This window comes from Schistocerca cancellata, chromosome 2, assembly GCF_023864275.1.
Source record: "Schistocerca cancellata isolate TAMUIC-IGC-003103 chromosome 2, iqSchCanc2.1, whole genome shotgun sequence".
Classification (NCBI taxonomy): Eukaryota; Metazoa; Arthropoda; class Insecta; order Orthoptera; family Acrididae; genus Schistocerca; species Schistocerca cancellata.
The window spans coordinates 493,473,384-493,486,020 of record NC_064627.1 but is presented as its reverse complement, the minus strand read 5'-3'; positions in this window follow the sequence as shown (position 1 = coordinate 493,486,020).

The window sequence follows — 12,637 nt, the reverse complement described above, 5'->3', positions numbered from 1 at the left end:
GTGCAAATTTCGTGAAGAGTTCTTGTTCTCCCGATTACAAATAATTCCATCCGCTATTAATTGCGAGATTATTTTATCTTTTTCTTTTTTTAAAAAAAAAAAAAGAAAGAAAGAAAAAGAGGGGCAGGCTATCAAACTGGCCGACTGGGAGCAGGAGAGGCACCACAGGACTTTTCAATTTCCGTTGTCCTGAATATAGTTTGATGGCATCCACTACACAATATACACCGCTCCAATTCCACAAAGCGAAGTACAGTGACATGCGATAGAAGAATACTGTATGAAGAGGCGTGGCACTGCACTTTAGCACTCTCAAGACCAAATAACATGTCTTAAATTTCCTCGAACACATATGTTTTATGTTTCCGACTTTTCAGAAAGATGTCCGCGACAAGATGAACATATTTTTGAAAATTCGATTTTTTTATTTTTGACCTGGGTAGCAAATGTAGATTCGGTGCTGATGTGCAGAGCAGTCTGTGAGTTAAAGTGGGTAGTCTCCACGTGGCCCGTCTTTACATTTAGTGAGTTTGCTGTTTCCCCTTCGTTTACTCTCACGTCAAATGAAAACAAAACGGATATCTGTGGCCGGGAGCTATCAAGTGAATTGAAGTACACTCACATAATTACAAAGGGCTAAAATATGTTATTAGTTTCAGATTTTATTTTATTTCCAACTTCCTTACAGTCAAACATTAATTGCCTTGCAGAACAATAAAGTTATTTTTGTCTGTTTGCTAAAGAAATTTGACTTTTATTAACATTTTCCCAGAGGCAGTCAATGTATTTGAAATGAAATGTTTAATTCCACAGTACTGGCTAGTTTCAACTGTTCGCTGCATTTCAAGTGCACGTTTTCATCTTCTAGCACGTATGGCATTCTGCCATAATAAAGAACCAAACATGATATAATACAGTACTGGTGCTCCAAGAAAATTTAAATCCCGAAAACGACACTGAAAAGCTTAATATCAGTCCGAGGTCTACTTTATTGGGAATCTGAACAAACGAATGTGCACTTTAAGTATGCGCTTTAATGTGCATATTTTAGTATGGTGCACGAAATTCCGATGTTCTTGGAGTATCCTCTGATGTCTTGTTTCTTTTATGACAATGTATGATCTTTCAATGTTTCACACGTAACGAACATACGGGCTTCCCTACGTCATGGTAGCTGCGCAAGCGCGGTGTAGCCTGTTATCTTAGCTCTCTCCTCTCTGGCAATTGCTGAAACGAACCTATTTCTAACAGGTCGCGGGAAAATATTGCGAATGGTGGTTTGAAAAGCGTTAATTTCAAAGTAAATATCCTTTTACGTAATTTGAATTATGTGCGAGAATGTACAATGATTTTCTTAAATCACAGATCGTTTACTTTCATTAAAAAATCAACTCTTTGATGACGAGCCATTTAGAAGAATTTCGAACCCTGAAGATCAGACATCTATGTCATTATTAAAAATTTTACTGGCACATTTGTGTGATATATCTTAAAGTGTAACACGCGCAATAAAGACCAACATTATGTGCGAAAGCTTAGCTTCTAAATGGCTCTGAGCACTATGGGACTTAACTTCTGAGGTCTTCAGTCCCCTAGAACTTAGAACCACTTAAACCTAACTAACCTAAGGAAGTTAGTCTGAGCACTATGGGACTTAACTCCTGAGGTCATCAGTCCCCTAGAACTTAGAACTACTTAAACCTAACTAACCTAAGGACATCACACCCATCCATGCCCGAAGCAGGATTTGAACCTGCGACCGTAGCGGTCGCGCGGCTCCAGACTGTAGTGCCTAGAACCACTCGGCCACTCCGGCCGGCGCTTAGCTTCTCCTGCAGCTTATTAACCTTAGAGACCAATATTATAAGTGAAAGCTTTTCTTTTCTTGTAGCAACACTATGTATATTAATTTAAGGTATTAACTTTCCCTGTTTATGTGTTCGTGCTACTTAACAGTTATGTTGTTGTTGGCCGAATGCATCACGCGTCCTATCCTCTGAATATCTGCTGTCATCGGCTGGCGAGATCACGTGACATGAGCTACAACTGGCTTACAAAAGCGCATCGCAATCTCCATTTCAATGATTCGGAAAGCAACATGCGGTGTTTGGTGCAATTCCAATGTATATTTTCGTAATACGAAAATACGCAGTCTACATGTTGCTGCACATCAAAGATATTTCGGAAACGTGTCTTTTTCCCTGACTTTTGTCTTCTAAAGTGTCGGGAAATTCTACGCCCATGTATAAAACCATAACCATTCAAAGGATTGATAAGTTTTCCAGTTCTGAGGGAAAATATACTGTCACTTAACATGGAAAAAGTGTGTTTTCATCTAGAAGAAAGTGTATTTTTAACCGAGAAGCACGGGAATTTTTTTTCCTTGATCACATAGACACCCTGTAGTCGTCAACTCCGGCTATCAATCTTCGTTAGAAGTGAATCTTTGTCCACCAAAAAAAATTTTCAGTTTTGGGAAGAGACAGAAGACTGACAAAGCCATATCAGGTGAATAAGACGACTGTGGCAACCATTCATACCTTAGTTTGTGTAATTTTGCCTTGGCGACAGCACGTGTCCGGGCGCGCATTGTCTTGATGGAAGATGACTTTCTCCCTTGCCAAACCTGGCCTTTTTTTGCGTATCTTTTGTTGCAATTTGTCCTGGAGGTTAGCATACTATTCTCCAGTAATTGTTTGCCCAGCTGGGAGATAATCTACAAACAGAATCCTCTTCGCATCCCAGAACACTGATGCCATGACCTTTCCTGCCATAGGAATTGTCTTTACTTTATTTGGTGGCAGAGAATCAGCACGATTCCACTGCTTTGACTGTTTTGTCTCTAGGGTATAGTAGTGCACGCAAGTTTCATTTGTGGTCACAAACGAGCGTGAGAAATCGTGTTCATTTCTCCTAAAACGGGCCAAACATTGTTCCGACAGGTCCGTTCTCATGCGTTTTTGATCCAGCACCAAGAGACATGGCACCAATGTTACAGATAATTTTTTCATTTCTAATTCTTCAGTCAAAATGTGATGTACTCTTTCAAATGAAATCTGGCAAGGGTGAGCAGATTCATGCACTTTCAATTGGCGATCCTCCATGACAGTTTTGTGCACTTTAACAATGATATCTGGAGTACTGACACATCTTGGCTGACCACTGTGCAGATCATCATCTAAGCTCTCTCGACCACATTTAAATTCATTTGTCCACTTGGCAACAGTTGAATATGAAGGAGCTGAGTCCCCCAAGGTATTCTGGAAATTCGCATGAATGTCCTTTGCTTCCATACTTTTCTTTATGAAATACATAATCAGTGCATGAATCTCTATTTTTTTCCATCTTCCGAAATCATTACAAGGGAACAACAACAGAGCCACGTCACTGCCACAGCTCTCTTTCAAAAGAACTGACGTGGCACGTGTCCAATGAACATCATGTGAACAACTCATTGCACTAGTGCTGACCTCTCGTGGTGATTCCGAGAACTTTTCAAACCACCCTCGTACAAGTGAACTGAAGTTTTCTCTGAAGATTTTGGTTACATCAGGAGATGAGTCTGGTGTGCGACAGAAGGAACCAATTATCATTTTATGTCCACCTGTGATAGTGAGTCTTGCCCAAACACTCTCATGCAGCTTCAGTTTCTGTCTCGGTGGATTTGAGATTCTTGTATACTGCAACAAATACACAACCTTCATTTCCCATTTGCCTGGTCTCCATATATTCTTAAATTTTCCCCAAAAATCTCACTGCTATCAGTTTCAGGTTTCAGCCACCTTCCTGTACTAGTATTATGTGAGCTTCACTACTTTCCACAAGTGCTTCAAACTCTTTTCACCTTTAGGATTTTAATACTCTCATCTGTGGGCATTTCTTTTGATCTTACAATGATACTTCTGGGTTTGCTACAGCTGGGTTTGATTAGGTGGAGAGTCGCCTAATCTATTATTTAAATAAAAATAAAAATAAATAAATAAAATAAAAAAAAACCTTGTGTGCACCTCACACACAGTAAGCTACCTGTGTAGCAGCTTCTGATGTGTAGTGCATGCCTGACCTATTTGTGTGAACTGTAAAGTTCTCAACCCTAGGGCACAAGTCCAGGAAGTCACAGCCTAGCTTGTCAGAGAATGTCCAAAGTCTCTGGTTAAGTCCTTCCACTCAACTCAGAACCAAAGAGCCACGATCAGTTCTAGGGGACAGGTCTGCAAATTGTGTGTTTCATTGAAACTCCACATGCCAGACAGGTCTTCTCTGCCAGTCACTGGAATGACCCAAGAACAAACTCAGAGCCCAGTCGACAGGCATCGTTTGTTCCAATGTGCACCATCATCTGCAGTTGGTTGCACTCTCTTCCCTCAGTGGCTGCCAGAATAGCCTCATGCCCTCAGGCATACACGCAGAGTGCACCTGGTGTCCTTTCCTGTCCTTTGCTGCCATTTCCCTCAGGGGTACCATTATTCACCAAACATTTTAGCTGCATACAATTAACAGACCCATGCCCTTTTGCATTTGCCTCCTCCTGACACTGGACAAAATAGGTGAAGTGAGTCTCCCTGGCTCAGTTTCAGTGAAAGCACCTCAAACTTGTTTGTTAGGGGGATCGGTACAACACCCTGAGTCATCTCTGGTCCCCTCCACCGTGAACAGGATACCTAGATCTACCATTGACATGCCACATGCTGTCAAGTGGATGGGTAATGGCAGCTCCTGAACTTTCTGCAGAGGAGAAAGGATCACTAGAAGAGGACAGTACTTGAGGTATCTCTGGTACAGGTATAACAGGTACACGACTCTCGGGAGCTCTTCCAACACACCGATTTGTAGCAGCTCCCAATAATTTGATAGTAGTCAGGGCAATTTACAGCTGCTTGTGAATGTCAACCAACTCATCCTGTGTTTGAGAACAGCATTCACAGTGGGGCTGCATTTTGCCTGGTGCAATGTAGTACAAGGCAGTGAACAAATAATGTTAAATTAAACCTGCTGATTATCTTTAAATTGACTTGTGAGATAGCTGGGATGAACTTCCACCTCCCAACTACACTCTTGGGTATGACTGTACTCCAAGTAACTACCTCTGCATTGCATTGACCAGAGAAACCGTTTGAGGTACTGGTGACACAAAATCTACCTTATCTTAACACCACCCTGAATCCTAATCTCATAAATTACTTAGACAACTGATAGCATCTCAGCAGGTCAGAATTACAATGAGGCAAATGTTGCAATATATTCAACAGTATGAGGAGAATGACGCCAATGTGTGGTAACCATAAGCATTACGATCACCAAGTTTGCTGTGTTACAGACAGCAGTTTGCATACTTTACTTTGTCTCAGACGTAGAAGTACCCATCATCCAGATTTACCAACCCATCAGATAGCTGTCAAGAAGTTAAATTGCATAAACCGATAAACATAGACTAAGGGAACTGTAACTTAATGTAACTTTTAAGGAAAAGAAATAAGGATAATGGAACATAACTGTAAAAACGACTCAAACTTTAAAATGATAATATGGAATTATCTATACAATGAAATTTTGTATCATGTACAATTGCAAAAGCAGGTCTAAGAAGTGCTGTAGAGGATAAGCAGTGGGACATTTTTTTTTAAATGGGGGAGTTGTGTCGAACAGCAGAATAAATTTAATGCAGGGGCCTAAAATTTTGTTTAAGCTCTACAAGGCAAGCTTGGGACAGGGTAGGTTAGCATTGGGCTGGTGTGCCAATCATTGCGTAAACAAGGTGTACAGACAGAGCAACAGACTTCAGAATGGGGCAGACAGAAATGAAGCACTTCTATGCTACTTAACAAGGCACTGTGAAGTACTACCATATAACTTCAGCAACCCAGCAAGGCATGGTTCTGATAAAAGAGAACAAATGCATTCATACACCCAGATCCACTACATCATATGTGTGGGATTTACTCCGTTAAATAAGAGATGCTTTCGGAGCTCAAGAACACTTTTTGTCATACTGGCATTTGTTTCACATTGCTAGAGTCAGAGTGGATGGCGGTATATTGAGTGTCACTGAAACCACAACTAGCTGATCGATGATGGACAGCCTACTAATTGCTTGCTGACTTCAACACTGAGAGGCAACCAACTTGATGCATACCACAGCCTTGGTCTGCCACTGCTGCTTAGTGGGTTATCACACATAAGAAAACAGGTGAGCAGTCGGCCCCCCTCCACTACTGGGCCATCGCACCACCATGGTGAGGCACACCTGCGCAGCCTTCTGGCTGGCTTGTTGGGGCATCTGCTGAAGTCTTGGTCCATGGTGAGTGATAAGGCCTAGATTTCGTGACAACCAGCACCCTGGACCATAGTCGGCAGTCTCTATCTGAGCACCCTATGAGCTGTCTGTGAGAGTGTTGAAGTGTATCGCGTAATGAATAATTAAATTTTTAATTGAATATTTCATACAACGATAACAGTGTCGTTATTCTTATTGTATGAAATAGTTTTGAAAAATAGAATTAATGAATCTTTTCTCTTTTATGTTTGTTAAAAGCCACGGCTAATTTTTCTCAGGACTATCACCAACAAAAGCATACATATCCCAACGTGAAGATATCAGTCCTACTCACAATGGATTATCGATCCTTTTTTAATATTACGCGATAATACATTTAAACAAAGCTTAGTTGTTTTTTCTGTGGGGCTGGATGCCCCAAGATAGCTGCCTATGTGCAATGGCAGCATAAACATTCATTGATGTTATTATTAATAAAAAAAACTGTACCTCTGGCCTAATATGAATTGAAAAATACTACAAGGCACCGTTTTCAGATTATTAAGATTATTCTCTTTATACTTTTAGTATTATATGACTGTTGGAAGAACTTATATAATTTTTGTCATTAATGGTGTCGCAATAATAAGCCTACACAAAAATGGCGAGGGCAACATTTAATTATTATGCATTGAATCATATACAGGATAGGTACTCATTGTATCAGTTACAGACCGTGAACAGTTAATGTCGGTCAGCGAGAACAGCAGAATCGATAAGACAATAAAACAAAAAACACTCATTCTTCTTCTACAAAAGAACACAGATAATAATGTTCATAATTCTGATAGTGCAGGTAACGCTTCTTCATTCTTAAGTCTCTGGAACTTTTATCTACTGGAGGCAATGCTATAAAAGCCCCATGGAATGCCATTTGCATAGTTACATACAGTTTGTAAATGGCATTTCCTGATAGCTTATTCCCTTTTTATAGTTTGTCTACATTCAAACAGGTGACAATAGACGTATTTGATTTAATCATGTTATTAATATATTTTAAGTTTGTCTGCATCCAAACAGGTGACTGCAGACACATGTGATTTTAATAGTTACGATAATATGTGTGCTTTCTTACAATTCTTGCACATGGGTGCTTTTACTCTAAAGTTGAGTGCAGGCTTTTTTACTATTTTTCCTCAGAATGATTTGTTTTATGCTCCCCCATTGGGGTGAAAGCCACTGGGAAACCGAGGGAAAACAAGGGCAGAGCTATAAAGACTGTACTCTTATTAAACATTTAAATACATAAATACAGACACAATTAACTTCAATTTAGTTTGTCGTTAAGGTTTTTACATAAAATAGAATGTTCATCATTAATTTTCTTTTTTGGTAAGTGGGTGAAGTGGTGAGGGAGTGGGCACTGGATAGCGCCCCCGTCAGCGCGTACTGCACATTGTGATGACACCAAGGCAAGCAATTAGCTGACGCACGGCATTGACGAGCCGCGCCGCACACAGCCACGTATCAGACGTTCATTGTCTCCTCCCTCCTTGCAGTTGTTCTCCGTCACCGCTCGACAGCAGAATTTCAAGAAATGCAGGAACAAGAGCAACATCAGTTAATTATAGATACATAGATGCTTATTCCTGCGAATGAAAAAACCAAATGATTATTAATCCTGTTTTATTGCTTCATCCAGCACCAGTTTATGTCATTCTGCATATGAATTAATCGTTCACTCATTAATACATATGAACTCCACTGTATGACAGTGTTTAAGTACAGTTCATCACACATTAACTTTTCCTTTATTATATTTTCATACAGTTGCTGTGCCGCAGAGTAGGCTTGTTTACACAGTCTCACTACTTCTGTCACACACCACACTGTCTATAATGTCACAAATAGGTATCTTCAGACACGCCGGCACAGATCAGCTGTTCTGTTTGCTTGCATGAACAGATTCCCATTGCTGATGTACTCCATTCGTTAGCAAGATATTGATTTTTTGATGTCCGTTTAGATCAGCTGTGCTTTGACTGCATTAAGAAACGTCCTCGTCTGAAACACTTCTTATCAACTTATCACTATCTGTAATCTATCTACTACATTTAACCTTACTACACTATAATAACACCGCCTCTGGCGTTGTACTGTTTATAACATTTAATGAACCCTATTCATTACACTATAGTTCCTGTTAATGACATTCATTCTGGTCCATGCCCACACAGTCTCTTGTGGCACATTAAATCGTTCATGAAAACTTTCACATTTTACTTACACAACATATTACACTATGTATTTGTAAGCACATTATAGCTCATTACAATCCACATTAGGTAGGGGTAGCATTAGTATCTTCCTGTTACATGTGCTTGGCCAATTAGACTATTTTTTGGACTTTTCGACACTGGTCTGGTGAATACAATACTCAGTTGGTGACATATTAAGATACATATAAATATATAATCACTGAATACAGGAATCCTGAATATCTCTCTGCTTCCGTGATACTTTTAAAATCACTGTACTTGACAGTCCGGTTCACTCAAACCATGAATGTATCTTAATGATATTCTACCTTTATAAATTCAGTAGATAAAACTACCTAGTTTCTACCTATTGACCTTTACTTATTATTATTTATATTGCTGCTGCTGTTGTTGTTGTTGTTGTTGTTGTTATTATTTTCATTCAGTTGATACAAGGCTTGTACTGTTACCTGTACTATGCTCATATTCATTTAATAAATTCTTTAGTCCTTTTTTTTAAATTCTAGATATACCATTGCATTTGTCATTACATATTTCTAACAGATTCTGTCATGACGTTAATTGCATGAAACTTTTACTACTTACTAGGATAAAACTTTCATCTGGACAACGCAGAAATTGAAAATTCATTAATGAAAAGAAATATTATGAAGCCTAAACTTACATCAATTGCATACATAATTTCTCGATGATCCATCAAGGGGATCTGCCAGTATGAAAATCACAAATCAATGGGTGAAAGGTACTTTACTCTAAAGAACTTTTGGTACTGTTCCTCCAAATTCTCTGGCCTAGTCCTTACTGGCAGAATAATTTTATTAATGTCATGAGCATCTAACACGAGACATATTTTCCCACAATCTTTTGTAACCACTAGTAATGGACTGCTATAAAGTGACATTAACGGCTCAATTATTCCCCATTCTAACATCTTAAATACCTCTAGTTTCACTGCCTCCTTTTTTTGACCATGTAATGGAGTAAGTGTTGTTGTTGTTGTTGTTGTGGTCTTCAGTCCTGAGACTGGTTTGATGCAGCTCTCCATGCTACTCTGTCCTGTGCAAGCTTCTTCATCTCCCAGTACCTACTGCTACTTACATCCTTCTGAATCTGCTTGGTGTAGTCATCTCTTGGTCTCCCTCTACGATTTTTACCCTCCACGCTGCCCTCCAATGCTAAATTGGTGATCCCTTGATGCCTCAGAACATGTCCTACCAATCGATCCCTTCTTCTAGTTGTGCCACAAACTTCTCTTCTCCCCAATCCTATTCAATACCTCCTCATTAGTTATGTGATCTACCCATCTAATCTTCAGCATTCTTCTGTAGCACCACATTTCTAAAGCTTCTGTTCTCTTCTTGTCCAAACTATTTATCGTCCATGTTTCCCTTCCATACATGGCTACACTCCATACAAATACTTTCAGAAATGACTTCCTGACACTTAAATCTATACTCGATGTTAACAAATTTCTCTTCTTCAGAAACACTTTCCTTGCCATTGCCAGTCTACATTTTATATCCTCTCTACTTCGACCATCATCAGTTATTTTACTCCCCAAACAGCAAAACTCCTTTACTACTTTAAGTGTCTCGTTTCCTAATCTAATACCCTCAGCATCTCCCGACTTAATTCGACTACATTCCATTATCCTCATTTTGCTTTTGTTGATGTTCATCTTATATCCTCCTTTCAAGATGCTATCCATTCCATTCAACTGCTCTTCCAAGTCCTTTGCTGTCTCTGATAGAATTACAATGTCATTGGTGAACCTCAAGGTTTTTATTTCTTTTCCATGGATTTTAATACCTACTCCGTAATTTTCTTTTGTTTCCTTCACTGCTTGCTCAATATACAGATTGAATAACATCGGGGAGAGGCTACAACCCTGTCCCTCTCTCTTCCCAACCACTGCTTCCCTTTCATGCCCCTCAACTCTTATAACTGCCATCTGGTTTCTGTACAAATTGTAAATAGCCTTTCGCTCCCTGTATTTTACCCCTGCCACCGTCAGAATCTGAAAGAGAGTATTCCAGTCAACATTGTCAAAAACTTTCTCTAAGTCTACAAATGCTAGAAATGTAGATAGCTTTTCCTTAATCTATTTTCTATGATGAGACGTAGGGTCATTATTACCTCATGTGTTCCAATATTTCTACCGAATCCAAACTGATCTTCCCCGAGGTCAGCTTCTACTAGTTTTTCCATATGTCTGTAAAGAATTCGCGTTAGTATTTTGCAGCCGTGACATTCCAGCGCCACTGTTATATCTTAACATATTCACTACATCATGTTTCTCCCTACTCTCTTGTGAGCTCTCCCTCCGTCCCACGGCCGACGACGGAGAGCTAATTGCAGCTGTCTTTAGTTTGTCGAATTGGTTGATGAAGGTTGATTGTCATTCGTCACATCAACTATTCTCACACTTTGATTCTGATTCTGCCAAGCCAGGTAGTTTGAAGTACCAGCTTGACCATGTTTGTTCCTATTATTGCTATTGTACGGGTATCTTTCTATGTTATTCTGACTATCCTGTCTCTGATACCATGGCATTGCAAATCCATTCTTCCCCTGTGGCCCTGTGTCTCGCATCGGCTGTTGATTGCCACCTCCTGGGCCAAACCTTTCCTCATACCTTCGTTTCTGTTTGTATTGAGGTGAACTGTTTCCCCAAGCCTGTCTATTGTTATTACCTTTGTCATAATTCGGATGACCGTTGAACGACTGGTTTCCATTCACAGGTTTACCATAGTGGTTTCACCCATTAGAACAATTCCAACAATTATTCCTACCATTTTGTCTATTATTTTCCTTTTCCTTATAATCGTAACTATTTCCATTGCCACTTTGCAACTTTAAGTCTTCCTGAATTAAATCTGTTGAATCCAAGACAGACAATAAGTTATCCAAATCATTGTCTGGAACATGGATTAGTTTCTCTCTAATATTTTGTGGAAGTCTGGCCTTTAATAGCCTGATCACATCACAATTTGAAATCGGTTCATCCCAATATCACATTTTGTTGATGTAGTTTTCGAAATACTTTCTAAGGCTTCCTTGTTTAAGACTTTATGCCTCTTGACTATATACTTCTTTTCTAAGTCTTTCCTGAATACAAGGCAACCAATATTTATTTAGAAAAGCCTTCTCCAAATTGTTCACAGCTGTAGTTGGTTTCAGCTACATCTGTCGCCCATAGAGCAGCATCTCCTACTATGTGCAAAACAATAAACTGTATCTTTTGTTTCTCTGTCTATGCTCTGGGCAGTAAGTTTCGAAAACTCTTTATAAATACAACTGGGTGAATATTTTTCTTGTTGGTGGAGAAGGTTTGGAACTGGCGGTGTTTAATTAAACTCTCTTCCATCATTATTGAAGAGACAGTGGGCACAGCCCCCACACCATTCTTCAACGGCTCACTGTTAGGACCTAATGGAGGCAATGCTATAGGTGGTAGCATTAATGGGTCACTGCAAAACACCTGTACAGACAGCACAATCCTCACCCCACCACCAGCATCAGTATAGCACATGACCATGGCACTGATCTGTTACAGTGACATCAGAAGTCACTAACGAGGTGTCAGCATTCCTTCATCCCAGATGCATTTATGCCCAACCATCAGCTGCACCTCTTAACACAATTATATTTTTGCAAACTGCACTCAACGAAAAAATTTTACTACAGATATTGCTGTATCACTGGCCCCTCCAATCACCCTCACTCTACACTCAACCTCCTGATCACAATGCAACCTCAGCATTCTCACACCACAGCCTGGTGCCAGGAAGTGGCAGGGTTGCAGTAGTATATATATATAGGGGTCTGTGTAAAGACTCAGAAATGCTCTCGCATAAAAATCACAGTTGAGTAGTACAGGAGAGAAGCAATGGTTTTCTCGAAGTAGCTATTTTTCTCCTATTATACAAAGTCATCTACAACTAATTATGAGTTGATAAGCACAATTTATTTTTAATATTCACAATAGAAGTAGCCAGCAGTGATTGCTTCTGTCTGCTAACACATAATTTTACTTGTTTCATGATGGGATTTCTGGAACACATTCTGTGAATGATGAATGACAATCTCCTTTGGCATGGGGTAT